This window comes from Melitaea cinxia, chromosome 17 (genome assembly GCF_905220565.1).
Source record: "Melitaea cinxia chromosome 17, ilMelCinx1.1, whole genome shotgun sequence".
NCBI lineage: Eukaryota > Metazoa > Arthropoda > Insecta > Lepidoptera > Nymphalidae > Melitaea > Melitaea cinxia.
In genome coordinates this window covers 1,640,910-1,664,094 of record NC_059410.1, presented here as the reverse complement: position 1 = coordinate 1,664,094, position 23,185 = coordinate 1,640,910, and the positions used below count along the sequence as shown (strand labels likewise).

Genomic DNA, 23,185 nt, shown 5'->3' with positions numbered 1-23,185 from the left:
AATACTTATTTTCCTTTGATAATACAATAGATATAAATTTTTTTTTTAATTATGAGTCCGTATTGAAATTAGATACGCGTAATCGCAAATGCATTTTAATGGCAAACATTATTTCTGTTAAGTTAAAATTCGTGATTTGACGTAATCGAACAATTTAAATCATAAATATTTAATGATTGTGGAATGACTAAGACAATGATCAATGACTTGTACTCAATATACTACTGTAGCGCGACTTCCTCTGTATCGTTGTAGTAATTTTACAAATGAACCCTATATTAAGAATTAAATATTTTTTATTATCTATTTATATATTTATATAGACATACAACAATATTATTCTATATGTTATAAGTACACATATGTCTGTCTGTGTTCACTGGTCACATCCTCCGCAACACGGTTGCCTGGTAAAGATCGCTTTTTAGCGATAAGGCCGCCTATTGTACAAAGTTAACACTAACCTTAATATATTCTACTTTTATTTGGTGTACAATAAAGAATATTTATTATTATTATTACTAAATATGTTTATTTACTTAATTTCACCTCGTTTTATTTTATTTAACTGCCTTTTGCCTCGCCTCGTCCTATCTACATATAACGTCTAAGAGTATGGCCTAAATAATGGTAAACGGTTACCGTAGCCAATAGACGCCTGCAATACAAGAAGCATTGTAAGCTGACTCTCTAAGGACCTCTGGCTACCTTCCTCGTCAAAGGAACACAGCATTACTTGAAAGTAGTAATATTAAGCTATTATCTTCTGTAAGGCCGAAGTCCTGCCCCAGTCGGCATGTTCCAGATTTTGGACAGGATACTGTACCTTACCTCAATATTTAAAATACTAATGGAAATATTATTAAATGCAAGATATTACTTATTTTGCACTAATACACAGTTTATATATTTTATTTTCAAAAAAAGAACTGCGGAATTTCTTGCAGATTCTACATCCCGAATTGGCGGTAGCGTCACTTTTAAAAATAACAATCACTTTAAAATTGTAATTTGTAAAACGACGATTCGAAGGTGTTATTGGAGCCATTTGAATTAAATTGTTTTTGATTTTAATTTATTATAGAGTAGAAATAGTAAAAAAATAATTGTGTTTGCTCGCAAACGAAAAAAAAAACCGACTTCAATTACATCGACAAGTAATACAACGTAGATCGACGAAAAAATAGTCAAGCAACTACCCGTTATCAAAGATTACTCAAAAAGTAGTTATCAGATCTCGATAAAATTTATATGTGACCACATGATAAACATCAGCTTTCGATTAAATTAAAAATTATCAAAATCGGTACACCCAGTAAAAAGTTATTACGGATTTTCGAGAGTTTCCTTCGATTTCTCTAGGATCCCATCATCAGATCCTGGTTTCCTTATCACGGTACCAAACTAGGGATATCCCCTTTCCAACAAAAAAAGAATTATCAAAATCGGTACATCCAGTAGAAAGTTATGCGGTATAATACAACGTAGGTCGACGAAAAAAGCGTCAAGTAAAAACGCATTATTAGATATAACTCGAAAAGTAGTTGTTAGATCTCAAATAAATTTAAATGGGACCAATTGGCACACACCACCTTTCGATTAAAACAAAATTTGTCGAAATCGGTCCACCCGGTCAAAAGTTCTGATGTAACATACATAAAAAAAAAAAAAAAAAAAAAAAAAAAATACAGTCGAATTGAGAACCTCCTCCTTTTTTGGAAGTCGGTTAAAAATAATTTATTTTACATTTCATAGTTATATTAATCTGATATAACGTTTATTGTTCATCGTTATCATCAAAGATGTCATCGGTTGGTGCGATTCGGCCTTGGCCTGGTCAAGTAAGTTTCTTGAGGGCTTCTTACTGTTTTTATAATAAAAATGTGAATTTAACAAGTTTAAGCATCTTTATCTATCAAAATCACATCTGTCTGTTAGAAATTACGTTTTTGAGTATTTTGTCTTCATTTCATTCATATACGATTTTTTTTTTTCATATAATTGATTTAATCATTATAATTTTAAGCTTATTAAATATTCTGTTTTAAATTTAAATATTCACACTAGTCTGGAGTCTAACGCTCTTATCAGTAATAATAACGTTTATTTGAAAATAAACTAAACAAACAAACAAATGGCTTTATAATATTATATAGATAATAGAACGATTGTGTTCATTATTATATGTTTAACAGATAAATGTTTCCTACAATAACATTATCTTTACACGTAATTTAAAATATTTCTAATGATATCCATGTTTCCAATTACAATTTTTATTTATATATTTGATGACGTATGCCGCTTTGATTCAGCCTGTAATATTGCAATACTGGGCATTGTCCTCAAGTTTTGTCTTAAAAAAAAGGTGTGTACTATCCACCGCATGTATCAACAGCAATAACTTTCCTAAGTTATTAATATCATTTAAATGTGTAACTAAAGCAGATACCTGATAGTGATCGTTACTCATAGTGGGGATTATGTCCGCCAACTCGCAGTGGAGCACCATGGTGGATAAAGGTTAAATCCTTCTCCTACATGGGGAAAGAAGGCTTTGCCCAAAAATTGGATGTTATTGGCTAAATCGTGAAGTTTTCTTATTTGTACAACTTGCTGTTGCCATAGCGATTGTGGATCAAATCCTTGTATAACTAACGATTGTATTGGTGTTTTATGGCAAAATTTTGTGTATCTCATACAGATATCGTTTGTCGTCTATTTGTTTGTCCTAAGTTTGTATGTACATAAACTTCTGACTCTCGATTATCACCCTTGAAAAAATCCAGAAACTGATAACCTTCTCTAAATAATAATATATTTCGATAATTTCCGTACTAAGTCATAATATTATTTTTCTTTTTTTCATATAACTAGGTCGGAAACAAGCGTACGGCTCACCTGATGGTAAACGATTACCGTAGCTTATAGACACCTGCAACACCAGAATCTTAAGCCCGTTGACCGCAATCGCAAGCGCGTTGCCGACCCGATCCCCAATCCCCCCCAGGAGCTCTGGTCATCTTACTCACCAACAGGAACACAATACTGCTTCAAAACAGTATTATTTAGCTGTAAGGTCAAGGTACTACCCCAGTCGGATTTCCTGCTGTACCTCATTTACAGGGGGAAGGTTTTCGATTTTATTATTTTTATGTGTTACATTATAGTTTTTTTAATCGACTTCAAAATGAGGGAGGTGGACCGATTTTGATGACTTTTTTATCAAAAGTTGGTGAGTACCATGTGGTCGCATTTAAATTTAATTGAGAACTAGCAAGTACTTTTCGAGTTATATCTAATAATGCGTATTTACTTAACTGTATATTCATCGACCGCATTGTATTATACCGCATAACTTTTCATTGAGTTTACCGATTTTGATGATTCTTACTTTGATCGAAAGCTAATAAGCTTTTCAGGCGGTTTGTTTCAATTTTATTGATATCTGATTACTACTTTTTAGTAATCTTTGATAACGCCTATTTATTTGACTATTTTTTCGTGTCTCTACGTTGTATTTTTTTTTTGTTTGCGAGCGAACACATATTACCTAAAACATTAATTATAAATCCGCTCTACTGTCAGCAATTAGACCGTATCGTCCCTTCCAATAGGATTACTCAGTACTGGATCGATGTAACTAGGTTTGCAATTCAGCCCATTAATGACTATACATTATGTAGGTATGTACTACTACATACATTATGTTGAAATGATTTAATTTATACATTCAATAATATTGCGAAGTAATTTGTTATTTAGGTGCGTTACCACTCATCATACATGTAATAAAAATGTAACGGATCGCTGTCTGTACATGGAAGATATATGAGAAAAAATATTATTGGGTCCTTTATTAACGCAAATAGCATCGAAAACAATGATTGTTAGAACTTTTGTCTGTTTGTCTGTGCGTTTGTGTACGCTAATCTCAGAAACGCCTTACCCAGTTTTGATGTGGTTTTCATTAAAATATTGTGATAACCTTCACTTACACTTAGTGTTTATGTAATGTCAATCGGTTCATAAATAAAAAAGTTATGCCAATTTAAAGAATCACGTTGAACAGGTAAATACCTAAAACGGGGACGAAGTCGTAGGCACAGCTAGTCTATACTAATATTATACAGCTGAAAGGGTTATTTGCTTAAACGCGCTTATTTCCGGAGCTACTAGTTTAAATTGAAAAGCTCTTTTTGCGTTAGATAGTCAATTTACCGAAGATGGCTATAGGCTATATTATTCCTTAACGCATGCGAAACCGCGGAGTACAGCAAGTTCAGTTAATTGAAATTTTAAATTATTGTACTGAAGTCTAGCTGAAAAGGAAGTTAGTGTTCTCGAAATCAAACGTTTAGTATTAGGTAGGTGGGTAGTAATCTAATAGAGAAGAGGTTTTTCTAATTAAGGTACATGGATCTGTATTCCTAATTTGATAATCTGAAACTTTTATATTGAATGAATTGAAATACATATTTTTACACCTATTTTTACATCAACAAAAAAATATATACTAAAATCAATGAAATCTGTGATATATTTCTATCTATCAAACAATATAACTCTAATAAAAACATTCAATCTACACAAATAAATAAAATTGGAGTGTCTGTTTGTAATATGAAATAAACGCTCTTTACTAAATTCATTCTGTCTGTCAGTTTGTTCTAGCTATTCTCTGAAACAGCTGGACCGATTTTGACGGGACTTTCACTGGCAGATAGCTGCTGTAAAGAGGAGTAGCTTAGGTTACTTTTGTTTTAGATCTTTTTTTAAAATTCTGAGAACTAAACTACAACTTATTTTGTTAAATTCCACGCGGACGAAGTCGCGGGCACAGCCAGTTACTTAATAAAGATTATGAAGATCACTTAAGAAGATCACTTAGAAAAATAAATGTCTGTAATTGAACCGATGGAACCGATTCTGACTTTAATCTATAATTGTTAACGCAAACTTGAACCTCTTCGAAGATCAAAAACTAAAAATGGCAGGTGAAATAGGCAAAAACATGTTCAACTAAAACTCAACAAAAGCAATACAAGCAAATATAAACGTTAACTTGGTAAAAATAAGAGCGTTAATAGCGTGTGAATTTTTATATATTGCGATTAATTGTCAACGGTACGAGGGCTAAAGAAAACATCGTAAGATCAAAGACAACGTTACAGAGCACATCAACTATAATTTGTCATTTCACTTCACAGTTTCACTCAAAAATGCATCTGTGCTGAAACGACGATAATTCTTCCAAGAATCATATTTATGGAGCAACGGAAATAGCGTTTTTTAAAGCTAAACAGCATATTGAATAATTAAAACACATATTTTAATGAGGAAATTTGAATTTTATCGTGTAATACTAATTCAATTAAAGTCTGGTCTTTGCACTTTAATATTATGATGTGAAACAATTTGTGTTTGTTGTCGATAAATTCTTTTAGGAATACATTCGACAATTATCTTACTTTAGAAAGTCACATTGAAAAATCACAATGGACGTCTTGTACTTTCACATAGAAGATAAAAGTAATAATTTGGATTAAATTTACAACAGAACTTGACTTATAAAACTGATGTTGATTTTAGATTTAATATATTATAAGGACTTTTTTTGATATTTTTTTTTGTAGTCTATGTTACTGTTCTTGTAATATATTTTTTCTTCATTTTTTTTTCTATATGTATTTACTTATTATTTATTATTATTGCTATTTCTAAGCGTCTTCGGTGCAACAAAGCCAGCCCTGCGGTCACAAACTCGCCTACCAGCGCGTTGACAATGGACAACACACATGAGTTCACGCCATTTTTGGCGCGAACTGGTCCAGCTGTGGACTGCGATAGGCTGAAGTGAATTTCTATTTAACTGTATTTTTCATTTTTGCGTAAAAACTGTTTACGATTTGTGTGATGTCCCGAATAAACGTGTTCCTCTCTTCTTTCATATCAAGTTTGAGGGGTCCCTATTTATTTGTGAAGTTACAAACATCGCTAGCTTACAATCCATCCATAGTCAACTGTTAAATTAGAAACTCCTTTGAAAGTAAACAAAAACATTGATTAAGTCATTGACAGAGTTTAAAGAGTGCAAAATCAGTGGAGCAAATTAAATGCCACGTAACGCCAGGTGTAATAATTTTATACACAAGATATATATACGTTTTAGAGTAGCTTGGGAGTTTTTGGTTTGCTATATTCAGAATATAAAAATACAGGGATATATTGTTTAACCTTAACAGAAATATCTGACCTTATATCCAAACATTTATTACGTATGCTTCACGCATGTTCACACCCATTTTAACACTTTTTCCTAATGGCTCCGAAACGTCACTGACCTAACCAAGGTGAAGGAGATTTTGCCTATCGGGAACCAAGGTCGTGTCAAAGTGCCAACGCACCCATTAGAATAGCTGACGTAAACTTGCGATACTAAGAATGTGAAAAAAAAAATCGATTTACTCCACGCCAAAATGTCAACGGAATGAATGATATTATTTGTTGCAAGATTCTATTGAAAATGTTTTATTTCATTTTGCAATTTCAGAATTTATAAAATTTTATTTTGAATTTCGAACGTGAATGAAAGATATGAATTTCGATATTCGTAAATTGTTACAATTAATTGAAAATAGAATACGATTTCACATGACATGGAGTGACATTTATAAGTCTTAACGTCTATCTAGTATGTTTTATAGCCTATATCAATAACATATATGTATAAATTTGCGTTAAAATCACATAAACTTTACTATATAATTATACAATAATAAAAACTAATACGAAGCACTTAATAAACTCTGAAGTGACATTAACATTTCTCTGGAAATATATATAGATGAATATCTATGAATGATTGGTAAAATAAAATATTAAACAAAAAAAAAATCAATTCGTCAAATGAAATAAAAAGATCGATCGTTATCTAATCGTATTTTAATGTATTTTTAAAAGAAAAACTTGGCAATGTCAGTCGGTAGACTGGAGAATTCTAGACAGTTGTGAGAGGTCATGACATCTGAGTATTTCAAACGATTACATCATGCTTTTGTTCTGATAAATGAGATTATAAATATTAAATTCGCAATAGATGTAAGATAGATAGATAAAGATATAAATCAATTTAATATGTAAATAATTCTTTATTAATGTTAATGTTTTAAATGTTACATGTAATTATTTTGAATTCTATTTTGTAAATTTGGAATATCAAACAAAATCTTAACCGAATATTCCAAATTTGAATATTACTATACTTTTATTACAATTTGATATATTATTTGATAGAGTCAAATTGTAACATCCCACTGCTGGACATACTCGTAGGTCTCTTTCTCCATGTAGGAGTCATATAATATTTAGTTTCATATTTTTTTTATTGGTAACGTTATTTAACACTATGCGATTAATTATTTTACTAAACATTTCCCATTAATTTTTTTCTTCTTCTTCAATTTGAATTTCCAACTTTTGCTTAAAATACTCTTTTTAACTTTTTGTTCACCATTGATTTTGTCGTTCCTCTTGTGTGTGCGTAAACAAATAATTATTCAACAATGCTACTTACTACAGTATCATATTGTGATATTTATCTACTACTATATGCTACTATTCAGCCTGTAATACTCTATTGCTGGGCATAGGCCTCTTCCTTCATATAAGAAAAGGATCTGAGCTCAATCCACACCGTTCTACTGCGGGTTTTTTAAATTATATTTAGATATTTATAAATTGTTAGCAAAAATAAAGTATTTTAAAATAAAAAGTTTCGTTTAAATGATTATTTACTTAATCTTTCATTTCGTCTGTTAAGGAAATCTTAAATATAAAATGTCACAAGCGCTGGTCAAGAAAGAATCACAATCGTGACTTGTATATGAAATATTATGAAAGGCTGAAGATAATCATGTGCTCGACCATAATGCAAGTATTTGCGTAAAATATCGACAATTTTAACGTGATTTAAAGATTATTGTAATTTTGTGGATTTTCCTAGAATTTAAAATGAACAAAAACTATTTTCTGCATTTTACTTATAAATTATTGAATTTGAACTAAGAAAATATTTAAGCCTGTATCATCCCACTGCTGGACATAGACCTCTTTCGCTACATAGGAGAAAGTTCGGAGCTTAATACACCACGCCGTTACACTGTGGATTGGCGAATATTTTTGTATACGTCGTGGCCATGTCGTAAAATTTGATTTTAATGCCAATTTTACGATATATCCACAACATATACAACATTAAAATTGTAAAAGTGTGTAATCTTGTAACCCTTATTTCTTTCCATAAAATTTTTGTTGTATAATAAAAAGAAACTTCTTTATATTAAATTGATACTCTATACTAAGGTAATACATAAATGAAAAGTTTCAACGTGACCAAGCAGTCAACAGATACTTGTGTATTTTGGCATCCGCTATACATATTTTGACATGAATGAATGAAATTAAAATTTACCAAGTACTAAAATTTATTGTTACATTTTGTAATACCAAACTTTAAGAGAAACAAACACAAGAACATTCAAATATCAAAAAATAATTTCAGAAGCCGACAACAACAACAAATTTTAAGTATCATGTGACGTCATATCATTATAAATAATTCATTCCGAATTCAAAAAAAGAACGTTACAATGAACATTACACTTAGCTTTTTTTTTACTTTCAAATATTAAAATGATTTGATTTTGTTTTTCAGGAAGTATTATAACCTTGGAGGTGTCGGGGTGAAGGTTGCAGCCGGGCGACGGCCGGACGACGAACTCCGCTCAAATGTATAGACGACGCAGATATTTATCAACTGAATGTAATTTAGGTTTCTTTTGATATGTACTTATTATAGCCTATTTATGTTAAAGTCATATTAAAACTTAATAAATGAAAATCATGACAGAATATTTGATGTTTTATTTTAAAATATATTTTTTTCTTTTCTATATTATTTGTATAAATTAATTAAATATATTTTTAGTACATATTTATTACGACTTAGCTATATTATAGCCATATTTAAGCTGAATGAGATGAAACTTGGCTATTGGTGTTTTTAATTAAAAAATAAATTAATTGTATTTCTTTTTTCCTTCAATTTAATTCATGTTTATTTCAATTTGTTTACAAAATGGTGCTTTTAGTTGATTTAATGAAAAGTTTTGTGTGTTATGGTTTCTATAAATAATTGTGAAATTTAGTTTCAAATGTTAGAATATCTTGTTTTCATATTGTACGAGAACCAAATAAAATAGTAATTATTCTTATAAATTTAATATGTAGGAAACTAAAGTGGATTTTAAGACTACTATTTATGATTTTACCGGAAAATTTACTAAAATCCTGAATCACGAATTTCGCAATATTTAGGTACTTACATACGGCCTTGTGGGCTATATAACCTTCACCCGGTGTATGACCGGTCAATAAACTATGAAAAACTGATTGACATAGAAACTGAACTTCAAGTGATTTCGTATGTTCTATTAATATATTTTAAACTTACACAGTTTTAAATGTATTTATTACTTACTGGTGATCTTATACTAATTATAACACAACGTTATAAGGCCTATATTTATAGTCGAATTGAGAACCTCCCCTTTTTTGAAGTCGGTCAAAAAAGAATTTCTGTTATCAGATTGGCACTAGTAAGGAATTAGCTCAGCGAATATGTAAAGTGAGTTGACACCCGAAGGTCACAGGTTCGAATCCGGGTGGCCACAGCTGATTCGAATTTGATCGAAGCGTGCTTTGGAAAAAAAATTCGTCATGAAATATTCGTCAATCTCATAATCAGTTGAGATATATCTATATTAAAAAGTACAAAGTATATTTGCCTAGCTGTGGTGATTTTAGAGATGGAGTCCGCTTACTAAATATTTATTTGTTATTTTATATTGAATAATTTAAATTAATTAGAAGAAATTATACACGATACACATACTAAGATAACGCTGCTTAAACATGTTATTGATAATTTGAGTTTTTTACAATCAACTACTGATTAGCGTTAAACAAACGCACTAACGAGCTTTAGTTCAATATTTACTTATAAAGAAACTTAATTATAAATTTAACTGATATGGTAATGACTATTGTATTGATTCTTGAAAATGTCTAACTGCTGATTTTTTCACCTAATCTTCTCAAAAGGATCTTAGAAGGAATTAATCGTAGATGAGTTACTAGAATAATTTGGTACTAAAAAACTCAATAAATAGAAGTTAGAATAGAGAAGAGAATTTTATATGTAAAGGGAATTCTATTATTGAAAAAAAAAAACACATTTTTGGTTGACTTTTCTAAAGTACTCAGACGTATTTATGACTAATATTTCTTAAGAAATAGTTTTATCGCGTATCTTTCCACGATTATGAGGAATCCAATAAGGATGGTAATTTTGTAATGACTTCGAATTGTGCAATGTATATGTGTAATTCAGTGCAAAATAGTGCAATTATTGCGATGTACTTATTATTTCTTTGTTTGAAATATAAAATAGATATACAATCAAAATTTAATAAGTTAGTAAAAAATTTAAAGACTCATTTTTCGCTTAATAATAATAATAATCATTTATTTCAGAAATAATTCCATATTCAAAATAAATAAATAAAATAAAATAAATAAAATTAAAATATGAAAATTAAACTAAATTATGTGTTAGTAACAAATAAACTTAAAATAAAACAAAACAAAAACAGGGTTAGTAACAATTACATTATATGAATTAAATTAAATTAAAGTAATGCTTAAGAACGCTTTGCTTGGTTTTTACAATTAATCAAGGCTTACTTGAAAAATATAATTATTTCTATGTAGGTAGGATACAGCCAGCCAATATCTTGGTCAAAATCTAAAGCAACCCAAAAATCACAGCCAAATTATACTATTAATATACATCCAAATTATACATTAAGTAGTGTCGTGTGGTTCTAGTGAGTAAGACGTAGCGCAAGAAGCACTGCCTTAAAAGCTGTAGTTTCAGCAAAGCGCTTGTGTTGCTCTTGATATTAAAGAAATCTGTAGGCTTAACTGAGGACACCCATTCTGGCCTTCGACCTTACAAAAGATTACAGCTAAATAATACTGCTTCCAAGCATTGTTGTGTTCCTCTGGTGACCAAGGTGACTAAACTTCCTGGGGAAGTTTGAAGGTGGTTGCAGATGTCTATAAGCTACGATAATCGCTTACCATCTGGTGAGCCGTACGGCAAACAATTGACGAATAAAATCAAAATATAAACTAAATCGTATATTCATTCGAATTCAATTATACTTATTTCTTCACATAATCGAGAACAAAATACACTTATCGAAAAACCAAATGAAACATAATTTATATAATTCGTCGATCGTAAAAACAACTAGTTTGCAATAAAATCTAACGGTCTCTGTATTGTATGCACATAGCAATCTATTGTAGACAATTACAAGGCAATTATATAGCTATTGTGTTCCATATTATTGCTTAGACGATCATAATAATGTGACCACGCCTCGTTGAACTTATGTTTACGATAATGCTTAAAGATAAATATTGATACGTAATTAGGGGTAATTTGTTTGCTTTTGTATTCGATAGCTTAAGTTTTTTTTTTTGTTGTTGTTTGATCTTAGGAATCGGTTGAGGTAAGTGTATTATACTGTTTTACACATTGTGTGCGTTCTGCAGATTTATAAAGTAAATGGCCTGATTAAGAGAAATTATATAAAAATAAATAATAAATCCTTCGTACTTAGTAAGTTTAGCCTGTGTTAGGGGTCTGGAAACATAAATCTCAAACGCGCAATCCACAACTAATAAATATTAAAAAAATAAATGTTTCACACTTAACGGCTCCCATTAGTATTTTCTCCTGTGTCGGTAGTTCGGGAACACACACAATACACGAGCACAAATTCCCAAACCGCGACAAATCATCGTGACACACGTGTCAATTTGTATGACATATACAAATGTTTGTCATGAGCGGGTATCGAGCCCGCGACCATAAGCGCAACATCCAGTGCTGTGACAAACAACTAATTGTTATCTGTAACTTAAATACCTATCTATGTACATACAAAACATTAAGTTATATTTTTGGAAAAAAAAAGTATTTGAAGCGAAATAACTTCTCATACATCTAAGTATACATATTTGTTATAGACAGAATTAGCAAGTTGAGGTGGCCGTGGAGTAGACGGGTCCTCGAGTGGAAACCGCGTCTTGGCAAACGCAGTGTGGGACGTCCTCCGGCCCGTTGGACCGACGATCTACGTAAGATTGCCGGTGTAGGCTGGATGAAGATTACGGAAAACCGGGATGTCTAGCGCGAACTTGGGGAGGCCTATGTCCAGCAGTGGTTCAATAGGCTGAGCTGATGAAGTATACATATATTTATTTGTGCTTTTTCAATTTTAACATCAAAAAAAGTTTGTATGACATCATGATTATATTGTTACAAAATAAAGGCTTTGAACACCTTTAATAAGTAATGTATTATATGTAATTATATAAATAATGTAATAAAAGATACCAATTAATGTAATTTACAGTTCTTCCTCCACTAGTTTACATTCTACAATTATATGCCAAGGGCGAGCCAGATGCGATCTGTCTTATGTCAGCTAATAACATGGCAACGGTCCTTTCGAAATACTAGATAAAATACGGCTACGTTTTAAACAATATTATTTGCAGTTTATACCACTAGCTGTGCCCCGCGGCTTCACACGTATTAATTTGAGCAAAAAAAGACCTTACTCAACAAACAAATTAAATTTATAGCTATATAATATTTAATATACATATATATGACCATGGATTGATTGGAAGAAATCTCTTTTAGAGATAAGTCCACCTTTGCCATAAACCTTATTATTATGTTGTTGTTACATGTATTTTTTGAGTGCAATACATAATAAAGTTTTTATTTTTTACATTTTTTTTTTGTATAAAGTGTTATTCTAATAATACCATCAGTTGGACAATACTACTTCCATAAACACTACATACCATACCATATTATATTTTGAAAACGACTCAAATAAAATTCCTCCCTGTTATGTATTTATATATGTATGTATATTTATCAAAAAAAACATAGCTATATCAGCCGGTTGTTACATGACGCGTTAGCGCAGCGATAATAGCACTGGCTGTTGCGCTGGCGGTCGCGGGTTCGATCCCCGCTCACCATACCCATATAGATGTTAGTCGTGGTCTGGGCGTTGTGCTTGTGTATTGTATGTGTTTTCGGACCCCCGACACAGGAGAAAATCAACATATATAAGCATCAAACTGCTTACCGATATGAGCATATGATGGAGAGTGAGAATGACGATTCAAATACAAACCTCTTTATGTGCTCATAGGTTATTTAAATTCAAAGCCGTATATGTGATCAACGACGATTTTTCTACTAAGCTCATTTTGTGTTCATTTGTGATTATAAATACTAAGATATACTCGTTACCGATTTTGCTACTAATTACGCGGGGGAAAACGTGACGCGTTGCTAGTCTATACTAATATTATAAAGAGGAAAGATTTGATTGTTTGTCTGCATTGAATAGGCTCCGAAACTACTGAACCGATTTGAAAAATCTTTCACTGTTGGGAAGTTACACTGTCCACGGGTGATATAGGGTGATATATCATAATTTCAAATAAATTATTTAAATTTTTTTTTGATTTTTTTGTTAATTACCCGTGCGAAGTCGGAGCAGGATACTAGTATTATATAAATGGAAATATATACATATACTTTTAGACCGTCGCTAGGTGTTTACAGCAAATAATCGTTAGCCCCGTCTGGAACGGTGGTCAATGGACTTGGTCGAATCATCGATTTTGAACCAAAGAAATTACATATGTATAAACATGTACCCAGGTTTGTTCCATCGAAATGTCAAATCGATAACATCGCAGCCAAAAGTGATGTTGTGAATTGGCTTTAGGTGATAAGAAAATGAAGTAAAATTGTATAGTCATATTAAATTCTAACGATTTTATTTTCATTTCGGAATGTAATTATGATACAAGTTTCTTTGTAATCTTTATAAGTCTGTGTTTAGACCTGACTCAAATAAATAAATTTTAAAGTACTCTTGAATCGTCGTTTGATAAGTGTAATTAGTGTTTCAAAAATTATTTTCTTTCTGCTCCGGGGGTCGTGGGTTCGATTCTCGACGAGTTTAAGTGTATTATTTCTATGTATTTTTCAATATCAGTCGAATGTTACTTATAACTCAAGCATTAAGTTACTTACCGTGGGAACAGACGATCTTGTGTGTATTTTATAAGATATTTTTATTTATTTATTTATAACATAAGTTGAAGGAACCGTTGACGTTATGATTTTTTTTATGTAACTACCCTCAATGTTATGACATCAAGTTTTTATTGTAGGATTTATTTATGTTTTATCATAATAATAAATTGTTTTGTAATCAATATTATTCTTTGAGAAATATGAATGTTCGAAATTCAATTAGATAATGTAATGTAAAACTAATTATTTGTACACGTTCAGCAAAATTTAAATTTCGAATCGTTAGTTCGAATTTTTGACAGACAAAAAATGTATTAATAAATTAAGTACGATAGAAAACAGTTACAGTACATTTTTAATTGAATAAAAAAAATAACATTGAAGTCTAATTATTTAAAATTTCTTAGAAATCATAGTAAATATGTTTTGCGGTTTTACAACAAAAAGAGGTGAAATTTAAGTTTGAAATTTTCCTGTTCTTTATCAATTTTACACTTTATTTATCGTGACATTTTTTAACGTGAACTTACTTTTTGTGTGTTTTCTCGTCTTAACATATCGTAAAAAAAGGATTTGAAAGTATACCTCAAATAGTGTACTGTGATTGTAGTATTATGATTGTTGTGTATTAAGTAGTAATTTGTAATTTCTAAAATAAATTATTGATTTGATTGGTAATAAAGATACTCGAGGAGGCATTTGTTATTTGAGGGGTTTTATTGAGGGTGTCTCTTCACCATCAGTGGAGCAGAGTAGAGTATATTATGTCTTCATACTAATTAGTTACAGGGTCGTAAAATAAAATGAAATTTACCAAAGTTTCAATTATCATAGATACTTCCAATTTTCATTCAAGATTTAAATAAGTTTTGTATGGCAAGTAAGTCGCTTGTAGCACCCCCTTTACGCTGTTTCCATCATTAGCTCACATTTGGTTAAATTTTTGCATCAACAACTAAAGCTCTACTGGTATGACAAATGTACAGGTAGTAATGACGAATTTACATCATATGACTTTTCACCCTAGTTTTTTGTACGAGATTGTTATCACACAACTGAGCAGAAGTTATCTTTAAAAGGAGAAGGATTTAGCTAATCCAACACCATCTCTAGTGTTGTACCAAAACTAATATCAAACCTGTTAATTAGTCGATAAATTTCATAAAACTACATGTATAAACTTGTTTCACAGTCGACATAAATATTCTGTACACACAACCTACCCGTTAGCTAATTGATTAAATATTATGAAACAACACGAGATATCTGTAATTCAATTGACTGTATTTTTTTATTTCTTTATCAGCGTTGGTATTGTGTATCATTTCCGCGAGTGCATTTATCTTATCAACAAGGTTATGTTTATTGCTGATGTATTAAAAACAGACATGCGTGGTTACGTTTCTTTAAAATCTAATATAATTACTACGGTAGCTGTTAGTGAATTTTACGAATTAACTAATAAATTGAAAATGGTGTTGGGGTACTGTGAAATGGAGCAAGATTTTTTTTTTTTTGTTTAAAAGGAATATTGGAGATTAACGTACAATGCTGTTATTGAATTGGAACGCGGATTGATAGATGGAGCCAAATTAGAACATGTTTTTTTATATAACAAGATCGGCAAACAAGCATACGGCTCACCTGATGTCAAGCGATTACTGCAGCTTATAGACGTCTGCAACACAAGAAGCATCGCAAGCGCGTTGAAGGCCCTTTCCCCGATTCCCCCCAGGAACGCTTACTCGCCCACAGAAACACAAAACTGCGTAAAAAAGTATTGGAGATTAATTTAAAACCCACTGTTGCTTTGAATTGTGGATTATCGAATGGACTTGCCGCGTTGGCGCAACGGTAACAACCATGGATTGTACCTGTTGCGCTGGCGGTTGCGTGTTCGATCCCCGCACATGACAAATATTTGTATTGGCCATACAGGTATTTGCCGTGGTCTGGGTGTTTATGCAGTCCTTGTGGGTCTTCCCACCGTGCCTCGGAGAGCACGTTAAGCTGTCGGTCCCTGTTGTTATCATGTACACCTGATAACGATCGTTACTCATAGTAGGGAATATCCACCAACCCGCATTGGAGCAGCGTGGTGGATTAAGCTCTGATCTTTCTCCTACGTGGGGAAAAATGCTTATGCCCAGTAGTGGGATATTACAGGGTGAAGCGAATGGACTTAAACCAGAACTTCTTCTACGATATACTAGTTTCATTATAATTTTTTCCTATTTGAAATAGTTTATAATTTATTAATTCACTGCTTACTATCATGTTATTATAATACAGTTGAGGAAAGCACAAATGATTTGCATTTTTTAAATATACTCACGATGACAGGCATTTTATTACCATAAATAGTTTCAATAAATACAAAATTATTGAAAATCCAAATAATTTGGTACCAAATCAGATCCAAAATTCGTCCACAAAAAAAAAACTTTACACTCTTATAAAAGATATTATCAAAATGGCACAAGTACATTTTCTGTGAGTGGATTCTATTCTAGGTGGTTCTGTGACAGCAAGGGCTATAATCGCTTCTCCGACGCATCGTCAAATTGTAGTACAAATAGGGCTTCTAAAACTTACAGCACTTCAAGAAGAATGGACAAACAAAAAGCAAAGTCACGGTATTATAATTTCTCTAACACTTATTGGATATGGTATATTAAATTGACGAGATAATTTCCCGACTTCTTTCATTATTTCTCATAATATATAAATAAATAAAAAATGAAAATTATTTATTTAGAAAGAAAAATGTTTACATAACATGATACCGTTGTTGGGACATCCTTTAAGTAAGTGTTTTACTTGTGTCAGGATGTATGTATGTATATCACATACATACATATGATGTATGACGAGCCCGTTGGCGCAGTTTGTAGTGACCCTGCTTTCTGCTCCGAGGGTTGTGGCTTCGATTCCCACCTCGAGTATGGGTGTAATATATATATATATATATATATATATATATATATATATATATATATATATATATATATATATATATATATATATATATATATATATATATATATATATATATATATTGTTTTTATATATGTAATTTTTATAAGTATGTATATTGAAAAAAATATATAGTCGGCTGTTACCTATAACACAAGCATTAAGTTGCTTACTTTAGGAACAAGTGACTGTCTGCGTATTGTGTAGATATCTAATATTTAATATTATATACATATAAATTAATACGCTTAACATAAACACAGCCGTCTGTTCCAAAAATTTTAATCTAATACCTGTAGGTAACAGCTGGCTAATATAGATTTTTTTCTTATAAACTTAAATAATATACCTATGAACCTGAGCAGAAAGCAGGGGCACTGCAAAATACGCTTACAGGCTAGTCATAATATATCAATGAATATATGCAAGAATTTTCAAAGTCCACTAAAATTCCAAATAACTTTACTAATACAAATACAAACAAAAAGAAAATTAAATCTCCAGCACAAATTGAAAACTTAAGCATATCCGAGTCCAATTATATCGGAACATGCATTATAAATAACATATCATACCTTTAATCTCGGGGTGGTGTCACGAACATCTTTACGGACCCGTCCTCACCATAATTTCAAATAACAGTTATCAACTATAACAAATCCTAAAACGTCGCTTTTCGCAGAAGCATCCCAAACCTTAACGGTAAGACCTGATTTATCATTTTCGACTCTCTTATTAACGTCATACCGTTCATTGCGTTTGTATCGATTAATTTTATCGTTTTCTCGGGGTTTAATTAATTCTTACTCATTGGTAACGGACGTCGGTGAGTCAGTTTTGGTCATTGACTCAGGATGTTTTGTGGTATTGTGTTTGAAGATTGTCTTTTTGGGTGACTTTGTGGTCAGGTGGTCGAAATATCGTGATCCTGTGAAATATTTCGTAAATCCAAAATTAAACTAAAATCATATTTTCCTATGTAATTACCGTGAGTCATCTTGAGTAACGACAAAGTGTTTACTAAGACTATTATTCTACGTTTTATCCGCTCTCTTAATATTTTTTAAGATACGTTAACTAAAATAATTATCATATCTTTGTAAATCTAATCGTTAAATTAATTCAAATATAATGTGTAATAAATAACGCTTAACAGCAGTTAAAGCGTCGCCTTAGTCATCATTCGCGGCGTCAGGGTCTTTGCTTTAGCAAGTCGCGACAGGTATCAGACTGACTTTTACCGTGTCAAATCATTTATATCGTTCCTTCGCTACTACATTACATACTTTACCATTTTTGTTTGCAAAAGTCCCATCGTGTGTGTCATAATATCAGCAATGAATGTTGAATATGTTTTTCTCAACGTATCCTTTACTTGCTAAAGTCAAGCGTACAAAAAAAAAAAAACAATCGTACGATCCAAGAAACGCGTGGTTTACTTTCTGAGTAATAGTTGTGTGATTTTCTTTATCGAATTAATTATATTAATGTAATTAACGGTTATTTAATGTTTATAATATTAATTATATTATTAATTTTTTAAGTTGTCAGTAGTTGGTCCCTAATTAAGGTATTTTTATATTCATTTTGATCTTTATCAAAAGAAAATGTATATAACCTGAATTTTTACGCGGTCTTATTTTACGTTATTTATTTGTTATGTTAAAAAAATAATTCTTAATATTTATTTTTATATAATTATAAAGTTTTTACTGAATTCTAAATAGGAATGATATATGGGAAGGGAATGAATTTAGAGTCAATAAATTTAGGGGAGTTTTTAAAATCACCGCTTCTGCTTAAAACAAATATTGAACATATTGAAATGAATGAATATATAATAAAACAATATGTGGATATTTATATTATATAATATAATATTGTATGTGACAGTAGAAAGAATATAGCCATAAAATTTCTTTCAGTTTGTGTGTCAAATAATTCATCATTCATCATCATCATCATCATTTTAGCCTATCACAGTCCACTGCTGGACACATGCCTCCACAAGTTCACGCCAAAAATAGCGCAAACTCGTGTGTTTTGCCCATAGTCACCACGCTGGGCAGGTGGATTAATGACCGCAGGGCTGGCTTTATCGCACCGAAGACGCTGCTGCCTGTCTTCGGCCTGTGTATTTCAAAGCCAGCATTTGAACGGTTATCCCGCCATCGGTCGGCTTTATAAGTTCCAAGGTGGTAGTGGAACTGTGTTCTCCCTTAGTCGCCTCTTATGATACCCATGGGAAGAGAAGGGCTATATTCTTTACTACCGTAGCCACACAGGGACTATCGTACATAATTACGTTGATGTAAAACTTAAATTTATACTAAAATAGAAAAATGTGTATTTTGTAGGTGTACGTCGAAGCTGTTAGATTTTCATTAACTTGTTTTAAATAATAATTATTAATATATTATTACATTTAGATGTACCTTAACTGAGGTAGGGCACAGCAGAACATATCCTGCTCAAAATCTGCAGCAGCCCGACTGGGGAAGTACCTCGACCTTACTGAAGATCACAGCTAAATAATACTGCTTTCAAGCAGTGTTGTGTTCCTGTGGTAAGTCGGGTGACCAGAGCTTCTGGGGGATTGGGGTTAGGTCGGAAAGGCGATTGTTGTTGGTGTTGCAGGACGGTGTCTGTTTATAAGCTACGGTAATCGCTTACCATTAGGTGAGCCATACGCTTGTTTGCAGACCTCGTTGTATTAAAAAAAAAGATACCCGCAGTAGAGGAGGGTAGATTATTAAGCTCCAGTCCATCTCCTACACGGAGAATAAAGCCTGTGTCCAGCAGTTGGATATTACAGGCTACGCGTAGCTTTATATTCAAACAAAATACAAACGCCGACTCCTTGCAAGTTTGGTTTAGTCATAATCTTATGCGCGCTGTACCTTACATGAATTTAAATATACATGAGCAAAAAAAGATAATATTCATTTTAATTGCTTGACCATAGTCACAAAAAAATCTACAATTTTTGAAGAAAATTTTGTTATGATATATTAGTGACTGGACTTTTTAATTAAAATGTTAATTAAATAAAACTGACGAATGATTTATACGCTTTACAAGAAAAATAATATTAAGAAAATTAAAATATATTGATGAGCCCGTTGGCGCAGTTTGTAGTGACCCTGCTTTCTGCTCCGAGGTTTGTGGGTTCCATTACCACCCCGAGTCTGGGTGTAAAAATTTATTTATATATTTATTATATGTATTATTTATAAGTATTTTTATTTAAAAATATATAATACTAGCTGACCTGGCGAACTTCGTATCACCTTATTTTTTTCTGAAATATAATAATAACATAATATATCAAAATAAAATATAGCCTATCTTTTAAGTTGGATCAAACTGCACACGGTGTGCAAATTTGACTAAAATCGGTTAAGTAGTTTAGGAGTCCATTGAGGACAAACATTGTGACACGAGATTTATATATATTAAGATGTAGCTATACCAGTCGGCTGTTACCTATAACACAAGCATTAAGTTGCTTACTTTAGGAACAGACGACCGTGTGTGTGTTGTAGATATTTATTATTGAAATAATTACACTATCATGATTAATAATAATATATGACTCAAATGACTATATGACTTAACTCGAACCGGTAGTTCCTAAGATCAGCGCGCTTAAACAAACAAACTCTTCAGCTTTATAATATCAGTCATCATCATCATCACTTCAGCCTATCGCAGTCCACTACTGGACATAGGCCTCCACAAGTTCACGCCAAAAATGGAATGAACCCATGTGTTATAAAATATTATACAGTATAGGTTACTAAATAAAAACGTTCTCATAATAGTTCCTTAATATTAAAGCATATTTATTTTCCATCGGGGTTAGAAAAGTAGGGGCAAAGTAACTCAGCGAATGTTTTGGTAGGTAAATAATTTTGAATATCTAAAAAAAAAATTGTTCACGTGATTACAAAAATTCAGTTTTAAGAATCAAGTGTTCACGTCTTCGGTGCGACAAAGCCAGTACTGCGGTCACCAACCCGCCTGCCCAGCGTGGTGACTATGGGCAAAACACATGAGTTCACGTTATTTTTGGCGTAAACTTGTGGAGGCCTATGTCCAGCAGTGGACTGTATAGGCTGTAATGATTGATTGAATCAAGTGTTCAATAAAGAATTATCGATCATCGTCATTAATTGTGATTGTATTGTAAAAAATGAATATAGGGAAGACCAGTAATATATCGAAGAAATTGATTTGAAAAGGTATACAATATGCAATATGCTACATACATATATGATAGGAGAGTTGTGAGGGAAATAGAACGACGTTTGTGTAACAAGGAGATAAGCAGGTGTATAACTTGAAATCACGACACAATTCAGCCTGTAACATTCCGATTGTGGGCACAGACCTCTTTCCACATGTAGGAAAAGGACTGTAGCTTAATCCACCACGCTGCTCCACTGCGGATTGGTGAATACATTCCATTCATCATATATTTCCATTTACCATGAGTAACGATCGCTATTAGGTGTATATAATACCAACCGGGAATGACAGCTTAACGTACTCTCCGAGGCATGGTGGGGACACTTATAAGAACAGACATCCAAACCGGAAAGAAATATTTGTTACTGTTACAAATACAAATATCCATCCCGAGCGGGAATCGAAACCGCAAACATCTGGCTGTTAGGCGTGTACATGGCCAACGCACCACTAAACCAGAGTCGTTGTAGTTGAAATAAACTGACTCAAATGAGGAATAGAGCCAATGTGTTAACAAAAGGGTTTGATTTTTCAAACAACTTCCAAAAATGGAGGAGATCCCCAATTCAATTATATTTTTTTTCTTCATGTACCTCAGAATTTTTAACTGGGCGGACCGATTTAGGAATTTTTTTAAATCGATTGGTGGTGTTTGTTATTATCCTATTTGAATTGTATCGAGATCTGACAAGTACTTTTTGAGTATCTCTAGTAATGCGTATTTACTAATTTTTTCGTCAACTATCAGTGATGTTCCATTGCATGAGTGTTCCTGAAAAGACGCTGGCAGGGAAGAATGGAGACAGATCGTCAAGCGTATGTGCGTAAGCGTATATTGGGAAGTGATGACCACGACCGCTCTGACAAGAGCGTAACGAAAGAGAGAGAGAATTATTTACTGGATTGCTCGATTTCAATGATTCTTTTTTTATTCAAAAGTTGGTGCTTGTCATGTATTCTCATTAAAATTTGATTGAGATCAGACGATTTACGAGATTACGAATTTTTGAGTTATTTCTCATAATACTTATTTACTTAACTATTTTTTTTTGTGTTACGTTGTATAATAATCGACGTAATTGAATCCGTTTTTTTTTCGTTTGCTAGCAAACACAGTTACATTAAAAGGCGTTGATAACCGTAATTGTCGTAATTCGAATTATAATTTTTTTTAGAAAATCGGCAAGAAATTCAAATCTTAATTAAGTTACTTGAAATAAATTAGTATCAATAAAACACTTTTTTTTGTTTGTTTTGTAAATATGTCGTTCGCCAGAGAACCTTGGATGTGCTAAAAATGAGTCAGACGCTCAAGATTGTATACAAAATTATTAAGATAATAAGCGGATACGTACATTTTCGTCACGAACCAATTGACAGCGATAGGATCGAGCGCTGTTAGGCATGGGATGTGGCAAAAATAATCGATAATATGGCACAAGCTCAATTAATGTTTGTTAAGATTTTTAAAATTTCAATTGTGAATTAAAATGCAATAGCTACATTTAAATAATAACACATATTTTTGTAAACAATTCCTTAGTTTTGCCTAAATACTTAAAGTTTTTGAGATTAGTATGTTATAGGCCTGAAGGATTTAACCTAATCTGTTTTTGTCTTTAATGAAATTTATGAAAGCAAAGTAAATTTATTTCGAGTTTCGATACACTATTTTTAAAAACATAAGTT

General features: G+C 31.9%; 1 long non-coding RNA gene across 1 annotated transcript in view; it reads left to right on the top strand.

Annotated features, from left to right (window-relative positions):
* LOC123661620 overlaps nt 1-8,915 on the top strand; it is a 37,993-nt gene extending 29,078 nt beyond the window's left edge. Inside the window, exon 2 of the long non-coding RNA XR_006744368.1 lies at nt 8,717-8,915. This is a non-coding gene — a long non-coding RNA (uncharacterized LOC123661620). The remainder of the gene's footprint in view (nt 1-8,716) is intronic.
* The last annotated feature ends 14,270 nt before the right edge of the window (nt 8,916-23,185 follow it).